Here is a 10,325-nt window from a genome sequence, read left to right as displayed (position 1 = left end):
GACCTCGGTAATTGCCGGGTCAGCCCTGAAATATACTGTGTGTCATAATAAATTGACTGCTTTATGGCACACAGAGTTGAGGTCATGAAAAGTTGGTGGTGACTGCTCACTGCATTGCATTAACCATGGCCAACGAGTTACTACTGAGTAGCCCGGAGTTCCTGAGTTATTGCTGTTTTTTGCTGTTTTACACAGCAAATGGGAGCCTGATGCAGGTGCTTGCACTGTGCTACCTGGCACAGTCTTATGCCAGGAGATGAAGGGAGCAATTTCTGGCAGAGAGCTTCTACTCAACGCAGGTATTTGTGTAGAAGGAGAGCCCTGATTTTGGGCAGCATTACGTCATACTTGCCTACCTTTTTTTTTTATCTCTTCCCGGGAGAAGCCCAGGTAAGAGAAGCAGGAGGCTGCTGATGGGGGGTGGGGCCTGAAGGTTCACACCATTAAGCCCCGCCCCCTCATGGCTAAGTGCCGTGATTGGCTCAAATTTAAATACGGGTGGGACCAAATGGTGCGAATAATGAAGAATCGCGTAATTCCCGCACCCTGCACGGAGACCCCTGATAGCAGCGGAAATTCTCCCCATTCTGCCCACTTCACTAGGAAGTGGGCAGAATGCGGGAGAAGTGCCTACCCTTCCGGGGGTGTGGGGGGTTACCCGAAAAATCGTGAGCCTCCCACGAATTACGGGAGGGTAGGCATGTATGCATTACGTCCATGCTGAGGTTTACCAGCGCGACAAATCAATCGTTGTGGACCAGAGACCACAGGCATGGAGAAGCTTTCTGGGCGACCGTGGAAGCTTTTGCTCCAGAGCAGTGGATGGTACGCTTTCGTATGTCACGTGGTACCTTCAACTAGCTGCTGGAACTTCTCACCCCAGCACTTACCAGGGGACGCACCAACTACCGCAAGACATTCGAGCCATGCAGGAGACTGGGGATTGTGTTGTGGTGCGCAACCCCGTGGGAATACCGTACCATCTCCTGTTTGTTCGGTGTTGGCATTTCAATGGTGTGTGTGCTAGTGCGGGAAGTGACACAGGCATTGTTGGAGACTCTTTACCACCGCTTTATTTCCTTACCGCAAGGTGACCGGCTGGATGATACCGTAAAAGGTTTTCTGCGACGTGGATATTCCCAGTGCAGTGGGGCCATAGATGGGGCCCACATACCCATTATTGCCCCCACAATACTGTACAGGGAGTAATATATACACCTTATTAAGGACTAATCAGCCACAAACTCCATGGGGCGTGACTTGGGATAATCACCCAATAACAACCCAGGGAGGAGCTAAATTTACCTTTTATACGGACACTCAGAGACCAGTACACATCCTTGAAAAAGGCCGCTTAGGCTGACCGAAACGCATTGGAGACACTTTAACAATACCAGGAGAAATTCATCCAGTTTTGGATACATCTCAAGAAGGAATGGACGAGAGGCGGCACTGGAGACCCGGACCTGCCGCGTACGCACACCACCACCAGCTACCAGAAGCAGCTCGCCCATTTAGGACCTCCTGCAGCAGCACGAGAGAGCTCTCTGATCGGGAAGTAACCCATTCCAGTGCGTGGCAGCACGGTGAGCAGCCCCCTTCAGCACACTACCGATCACGGAGGAGATCCCTATGTCCCGGCAGTGCAGTGGGAGGAAGCAGGCAGCCACCTCGCACAACATAGGAGGGTTATCCCGGTGACTGAAGCCACAGAAAAACTACTGTAGTACACAACACCGAGCCGTCACAAGCGATTATAAGTCCCAGGAATTAGCACTTGGCAGACGTAGCTCCCGTTCTGGCAAAGGGGTCCCATAAGCGGTATTCCATTTAGCAGTGAAGCGGGGTAAGTACAGACCGTGGTTACTGCAGAACCACGTTTTTTTCTTCTTCCTTTTTCTTCTGAGACCGAAGGATATGTAAATTTCAATAATTCCAAGAAGTATACCTATAAAGTACTTTCATATAAGCAAGAATTGAACAATAACAGATCAACAAGATTTAAAATATTTTTGGAGGACCTGATTTTTAACTTTTTATTTTTTGGTTTTATTTTGGTTTTTTAGTCATATAAATATCTTTATATTATTTAGTATATATTTTTTTCTTTTTATCCCCACCCTTCCGTCCATGTCTTACTGTATATCATAATTATTCAATTAGCATTACCGAAGAAATGAGCTCAACAATTACACGTATTTATTGATTATGAATACTGTTATTTTTTACAATTTATCATACTGTGACCATTTATTTTAATTATGATTTATTAAATTGCACATGGTTATTTACTTGAGCATGACCGATCATTATTATATCGTAAGAAAGATTAGTTTTGACTACATCATTCAATTGTTGCAGAAACGACGATAATCATATGTTTTTCAGTCATGATTAATATTCTTTAGGCACATCAAATAGGTTAGAGCGCTTATTGGAATAGCATCTTTGAATGCTTGTTTGTGAACTGAAATTAAAGAAGTGATTGGAGACCTCACCAGTAAGCTGCTCCCGCTTTCCATTATCAGTCTAAGGAAGAGAGCGCACCTAATCCCCCACATTGTGAAGAAATTGAGAAAACAAGCCTACAAATTTCTGTATGCAGTGCTGACAATAGTGCTAAGTGGACTGTTCTGATTAGTGTCATCTGAATAAGTATGCACTGTGCCATGTGGAGTATTTTTCCCTGTACCATCTGCATAAGTATGCACAGTGCCATATTGACTAATATTTCCTGTGTTATCTGGACAATTATGCACAGTGGCATGTAGACTGCTATGCACTGTGCCCTCTGGACTGGTATTGGCATGTGGACTGCTACGCACAGTGCCATGTGGAGTAATTTTCCCTGTGCCACCTGGATAACTATGCACTGTGCCACGTGGAGTAGTATAAGATGGATTTGAGGGGTTTGAATGCATAAACGGTATGCCTCTGCTATGCTGTTGGTAATTTCTGAAATGACCCTCAAGGGCGATTAGGAAAGACAATACGATTACGACATCATAAGCGTACCGTCGTTCCTGTTCCCCTTTAGTGCCTACACTGAACGATCAGTCATTCAGTGTAGGCACCCTCAATCATTCCTGAACATGGCCAATCTGTCGTTATCGACAGATTGGCCTGCATGTTCAGGCGATGGACAATGTCGGAAACGACCAGCGGGAGCGCGCATCGCTTGTCGTTTCTGTCATTATAGTGCACGATTTATTTACTGAGCGATTGCACGATTACGATGTCGTAATTGTGCAATCGCTCAGTAAAATCGCCCAGTATGTATGCACCTTTAGAGTACTGAGGAGGATACATTGGATAATGATGTGGATTGTGTAATCTAGACACCAGACGTTAAGGAAGGACATCTATGCCTCTTGGTTTTCCCTCGAAATTCGTTTGTGCATACCCACAAGCTGCGTGACAAAGGAATTTTGTAACGCTCTCATTGTCAAAGAAGCGCTGGAGTCGGGCATCCTCCTGTGCCTGGATTTCAGCATCTGAATCTCACAGCTGATTTACTAGGATTCTTGTCATTGTGCGCGTTGCTAGCTCCATCTTTTAAGTTTTTTTCTTCCGTGCAGGTACATCAAAGACTAGAAATAGAGGAAAAGTGAAAAAAAATTACAAATCAAATAGCAGTGTTGCCAGCATATATGTGCTTGAGGCCTTATCCCTCCTGCACAGTAGCTTCACACTGCAACAGATACTTTATGAGTTTGGATTTCAGTATAGTGAGTCCGGATACACACTATAATGACAGGCAAACAGCACTATGGTAACGTCGAAATCCCTTCATCACGGACCATTGGTGCTATTAGCATGCAGGTGTGTACCCGCCAATGTTGTTATTAGCCATAAATGGTGGCCTACCATTTTTCTAATGTGGCCTACTGACATTGTTCAAAGACATGACAGGCAGGAACTGAATGTTTACAGCAGCAGGAGTGCAAACAACAGTACCATTGTGCAATGTGGCTCATAATGTATTATTGGATATTATCTATAAAACAAATTGAGTGTATAGTAAATAAATAAACGTACTGTTCCTACTCAACGTCGGGGTCTCAGTCTGTGCAGGAGTTGGTGTCCCTGTGCTGCTTCCACTCGCCTCGACCACACCCTCAATTGTATTGGTGACTGGGTCCCCCATGGCAGCCATCAAACCGGTGTCACTGATCTCTGTGATATCATCAAAAAGCATTGGTGGCATCAGTGGGCTGGATTGGCTGTTTTCCGGGGTAACGCTTCGTGAGGAAGCACAACTGGATGATGATATGGCAATGGGATTTACCAGTGCAGAATTGCCAAATACTTCATTACACTGAGCGTAGTAAACACAATCCATTCTCCCAGCATCACTTTTCCGCCGGTTATGGTTGTGAACTTTGTTGTTCTTTTGGTGAGCTTTCAGTTTATTCACTACCTGCTGCTGGGTCCGCACTATGCCCCTTAAGGTGAGTATCTTGCCAATGTTTGTGTAGACTGCCACGTCCTTAACTGTGCCAGTGATCTGTTTGCGGATCTCTTCCTCCCCTCTGACTGCTAGCAGCTCGCAGATCTCCTCCTTCCAGTGCGCCATGCCTCTCTCTCTGTCCGCACAGCCAATCCGGGAGACCCTGCCGCTCAGCCAATCAGCCAGTGCCCTGCCATCTCAGCCAATAAGTGCTGTTTACTGTGACACGGGTTGAAGAACCCGGGGCGAAGCATTTCAGACAGCCGGCAACCCGTCTAGGATCTGGGAAAAACCCAGGTACACACCTGGGTCGAACTCCCGGGAATTTGGACATGGGTTGACCCTTTCAGACAGAAAAAGTCGACACAGCTAGTCCCGGGAAATTACCAGGTTATTTTCTCTGAAAGGGGAATAAGAGAAAAAAATGTACAGTATGTGGGAGCAGCTTGATACTGGGAACAGCGAATATCAACTAAATGCTTAGGCTACAGCACTTTTTTTTATCATTTAATAGGATAAAATCTGATTTTTAGTAGTGCACCATTTGTGTATAAAAGATGAAACTGCAACAGATATAAGGCAGCACACAGCACTCCCATTATAACTTAATCTGATTTTTGAAAGTGCACCATTTGTAAGTGAAAGCTTACTGATATATTTATATAGAGAGATTCATGATTATAGATATTTATAACAGAAGAGGATTACTCTCTTACTCTCTGTACCTTTCATACATATATATATATATATATATATATATATATATACAGTCAGGTGCATAAATATTGGGACATTGACAAGATGTGCTTTAACTGCAGACTTTCAGATTTAATTTGAGGGTAATTACATCCAAATCAGGTGAACGGTGTAGGAATTACAACGGTTTCTGTATGTGCCTCCCACTTTTTAAGGGGCCAAAAGTTTTGGGACTATCAACTCAAAAGCTATTTCATAGACAGGTGTGGGCTATTCCCTCGTTATTTCATTATCAAGTAGGTAAAAGGTCTGGAGTTGATTCTAGGTGTGACATTTGCATTTGGAATCAGTTGCTGTCGACTCTCAATATGAGATCCAAAGAGCTGTCACTATCAGTGAAGCAAGCCATCATTAGGCTGAAAAATCAAAACAAACCCATCAGAGAGATAGCAAAAACATTAGGTGTGGCCAAATCAACTGTTTGGAACATTCTTAAAAAGAAAGAATGCACCGGTGAGCTCAGCAACACCAAAAGACCCGGAAGACCACGGAAGATACTGAATGCCAGGTACTGATTTTAATGGTATATAATCTACACCTACACCTGTGGGGGAACCCTCGGAATTCCAACATTGCAAGATATATGTTGCAATAATCATTTACTTTTCACCAGATACATTTGATATCTTTAATGAAACCAAAATCTGAGAGAGAACATAGGGCCTGATTCGGAGGTGTACGCAATAGTGATTATTGTGCATTTGAGTGACTGTTTGCTACTGCACATTCTTGAAAAAATACTGAATACTCATATGGCACATGCATTCCACTGAGTGTATGCTGTTGCTTACAGGAGCGCTGGCATTAGGAACGGCGAGGCAAAGTCATGGGCATTCGTGGTTGCTGATTGGGAGTTGGACTGAAGTGAATACAAGTGTTATGTGAGTGTTGTGGGGGCTGTAGTGAATGTGGCAGCATTCTCAGATGCAAAGCTGCAGCCACAGAGGCCATGATGCACTATGTCTCACCTCCCGGCCGGCTCCACTGGGCATGCGCGGAATTTCGCAAGCATTGTGAGATCTCGCATAGAGCCCCCGGAGTCAGCAGCCGACGCAGTAGGGACAGTGTTGTGCCTGCTGTGGTAGTAGGGCAACATCAGCTGCAGCTGTCGATACATTGCCCAGCTTATCGGCGCTGTTATCTTGTAGATATAATGACGGGTGCATATTGTCCCTGTTATTTACCACCCACCCCTCAATAATACATGGGAAAGAAGCGGTATCAGCGCACATAGCGTGCACTGATACCACTTCTTACCCATATCGACATATAATATATCTACCCCATAACACAAAACTGATACATTTATATAATTTTATTTTCATTTGGTTAAGGTTGCATTCTGTACTGTTTTTCAAATGACACACGTTGATGTTAAAAGGCTCTAAGCTGCATCCAAAGATGCAGCATTGAATCACTCTGCTTGAACATCAATCATCTGAGTAACCCTCAGGTTACTCAGGATGGCCGGTGTTTTTGTGCTGCCGGGGCCAGTGAAGCTGTGATGGAAGACACATACACTGTCCTGAGCATGCCTCCAAATCATGGCCGACATGCCTCCATTTTCGGTAATGCTGCCAAGGCCGCCCAGTCCCCAACCCCAAATGTGCGCAGCATATCAATCATGCTGTGACATAGGAGGCACTGCAAGCGATCTCGCAGAATGAGATCTGCACATGCGCAGTTCCTGATAACTGAGAATAAGAATGATTGAATATTAATTTGTACGTATAATATACTATAGTAAAGTTAATACAGGGCCTGATTCAGTATGGATCGCAATTGCGATCGCAGCTACGTAATCGCATGCAATTAAGTTGCAAAAATATGTTAATGTCTGCCACAGCTCAGCCAGCATAGGGACGCCCACTGCTGCCTTCTCACATCCGTTAATACCTCGCAGTCCTGCGTATACATCGGTACCATCGAAGCACATCGGCCTGTCATGCACAATTACAGTAATAAGTGACTTATGAGCACCATATAAACTGATTAAGTCGGAATATAACTGACAGTATATAGCGTTATTAATGTAAGGCTATTCTATACTCACATACCAATGTGTACTATATCAGGTGAATAAATTGATACACATGAGATAATAAATGTGTGATTCACCGCACAGATTGATCATTAACATCTGAGCCTTGCTGTCAGCTGCAGTGAGGCACAGGATACTGCTTATTCTGTGATTGTTACATTCTTCCTTCTTTTGGGAGTGTTCATGGAGACAATATAACAGCAATAATAACAAGATCTGCTAGGACACTATGGGCCATATTCAATTTGGGAGCGAAAAGTCTGTTATGGACTTTTTGCTCCACATTGCAGCTTTTCCGGGGATAAAGTATCGGGCGCGTGGCCGCTTTATCCCCGTATTCAATTAGAAACCAACAAAAACGGGAGCCGGGGGAAAGGTAAGTATCGCCAAAAAACGGGAATTAGCGGAAAATTTTCCAGGGTCTTCCCTAAAGATGTCTAGACATGGGGGATCACTATGAGTACCCCCATTTTTACCTGCTGAAGGAAGTCGAGGTCTCTAATAGCAGCGGCAGGTGCATATTTCCGGCTATGTAGAAGGGGTGAAGAACAGCACTTTTTTTCGCCACCTATTTCAGTGGTGAAAAGTTATCCCCGTTTTTTTTTCAAAGACTTTTTGAACCTGCGAAAAGTCTTTGAAATTGAAAACGGGGATGATTGAAATAGGCGAAATTAACGGTGAATCGGTGATAAATTACCGCTGATTCCGACATTTCGCTCCAAATTGAATATGGCCCTATATAGATAATTATTGTTATGTGATTGTCTGACTTTTAAAGGATTGAACCAGCAGTCATGCCTTATTTTAAAGGAGGACATTATTGCTGAAGTTTCCACAACATATAGTACTTTTTTCCCAATAAATACGATATTGCCACTTAAGTAGATGTGATATTATTACCACCAATATTGGTGAATTACTTTATTTATTTAGCTCTATGACCAACATGGAGCATTTATATGTCGGTTATCAGATATATTGAATATACATATAACATATCATTTTGCTTCGGTCTAACATAATACATTGCTTTCATAATACTGGGAAATTGAAATAGTGGACCCTGCTTTTTAATACCAGCTACTGTGAAGATGTATGAAAACACTTATCATTTACATGTTGCAGTGTGAACACAGCTAATGATTACAATGTATTAACAATGTTATAGAGTTTTTAATGCAAATCAGTGTTTGGTTCCACTACAGATATATTTTTCATCTGAGTTCTATGAGAGACATTGTGATACTATGTAATTGTCACACCTGCTGTGTATATATACTTTCTGTGAGCTCCGTCAGCAATATTATTGATATTACCATATATTCTAAAAGAGGTTGTCATATAAAATAGCTGGGTGTAATATACACGACACAGTAGTGTCCCATGTTTGAGTATTGATATCTGGTTTATAATAGATTTTCACCCTAGGTATATTACCTTCGAATCCTAATCTCTGGATAGTTACCACTAATTAGTATCCCCATAACATACATGATTTTGGTGTTATTTTACCACAGATGTGTAAATATTTCCTGGTTTGTCGATGTGTGACCAATTACCATTTTTACGAGCAATTTCTAGCACTAATGCTCACCATCACGCGACACAACTTTTGACGTGGTCATTTTGCTTTTTGTTTGTTTTTGTGTGATGTACTTTGTTAGATCTCTTTTGGACGCACACAGTACTGTATTTTAATTTTGTAAATTTTAATTACTGCCAATAAATATTAAAAATTTTAGTAGGTTTAAGTGCCCCAAAAAAAGAGTCCTTTTCTCTTTGTTTCCTAATTTCACATCCTGGTACCCTCAGTGTGGGTGTAATTGTTGTCAAAGCAACCAATCAGATTCTACTTAACATTTATCGAGCACCTTCTAGAAGATAATAGCTAGAATCTGGTTGCTATGGGCAACATCTCCCTAAAACCTTTAACTTAAAAACGTCTTTAAATGTGGACCAAGAGCAGCAAAATGTGGCAGCCAGCTACCTACTCTTGGCCCACATTTAAAAAAGTTTTTAAGTTTGTCTGGCCTAAGCGTGAGACACCACATCCCTTATATATGAAGGCTTTTCCCATATTATAAATTTGGCTTCAGCAAGATATCGTGGGATTTGCTGTGCCCACAGCCGATTCTGGTTGACTATACGATCTATTAGTGTTGCTACCATTTATCCTGGATTTGCACCCCTGATGAAGTCCGTGGGAAGGACAAACCGCGTAGGGTCGAAGTGCAGCTTATAACATCCCATGTTTATGTTCAGCCTTGGAATCCAAAAATCAAAGGGATAATCACTAGACTAGCTATATACCTTCATATTGGCGTTATCAACAACATCTCTTTTTATACATTTGATGTAAGCAATTGCTTTTTATGCAAAATTTTTACATGTAATCAAGAATAAATCTATTCTGATGTACTAATATTTGGCCATTGGGCGCATTGTTGGGTAATTTCTTTGGTGAGAGGGTATGTTCACAGAACCAAATGGACATCTCACACATTGAATAAGAACCTTGGTGGCCAAATCAGAAGAATTCTTCAATGTCAATATCTGTCAGCTGAAGTTTTCAGTGGTATCTGCATTGTGTTTTTTTATTGGTATAAAACTATTAAATCGTACAAAACATTCCATTTGTTAGCGCCCTCTAAGTATTGTGTTTATATATATTTATGGTTGTGTCCTACTAACAGGGGACTCTCTTAGAGGTGCTGCTGAATTGTTTGTATGAATGCCGTTTAGTCGCTATTTAGCGCTGCAAGTCGCTTAAGAAAGAATTGCTTTCCAGTCCAATCATGTGGTTCCAAAGCACAAAAAGTTATTTATGTAAAAAGGGGTAACACGATGTAAGAGTTAACAATTAGAGTAAAAAGCAATAAAATAGCACAGCCAATACGTATGCATGCGCACTGGTCCCAGTATACAGTCATCGGTCCTGAAGTCTGTGGTCGCAAAGAAGATGTGTGTACCCTGGGATCAGGACACAAGCTCATATACCTTACAGGTTTCAGAGTTAACAAAGGGACAAATTGACAGGTTTTCATTGGTTCTTGCTTCTGGTCATTGTTCAGTTCATAC

At 42.4% G+C, this 10,325-nt stretch overlaps 1 pseudogene; it reads right to left on the bottom strand.

Moving 5' to 3' along the window:
* Positions 1–3,348: 3,348 nt before the first annotated feature.
* Positions 3,349–4,576, bottom strand: LOC148500861 (uncharacterized; annotated as a pseudogene).
* Positions 4,577–10,325: the final 5,749 nt, after the last annotated feature.

This window comes from Taudactylus pleione, unplaced genomic scaffold (assembly GCF_031769625.1).
Source record: "Taudactylus pleione unplaced genomic scaffold, aTauple2 ptg000541l, whole genome shotgun sequence".
NCBI lineage: Eukaryota > Metazoa > Chordata > Amphibia > Anura > Myobatrachidae > Taudactylus > Taudactylus pleione.
The sequence above is the reverse complement of the archived record's forward strand: the minus strand, read 5'-3'. Positions and strand labels throughout refer to the sequence as shown.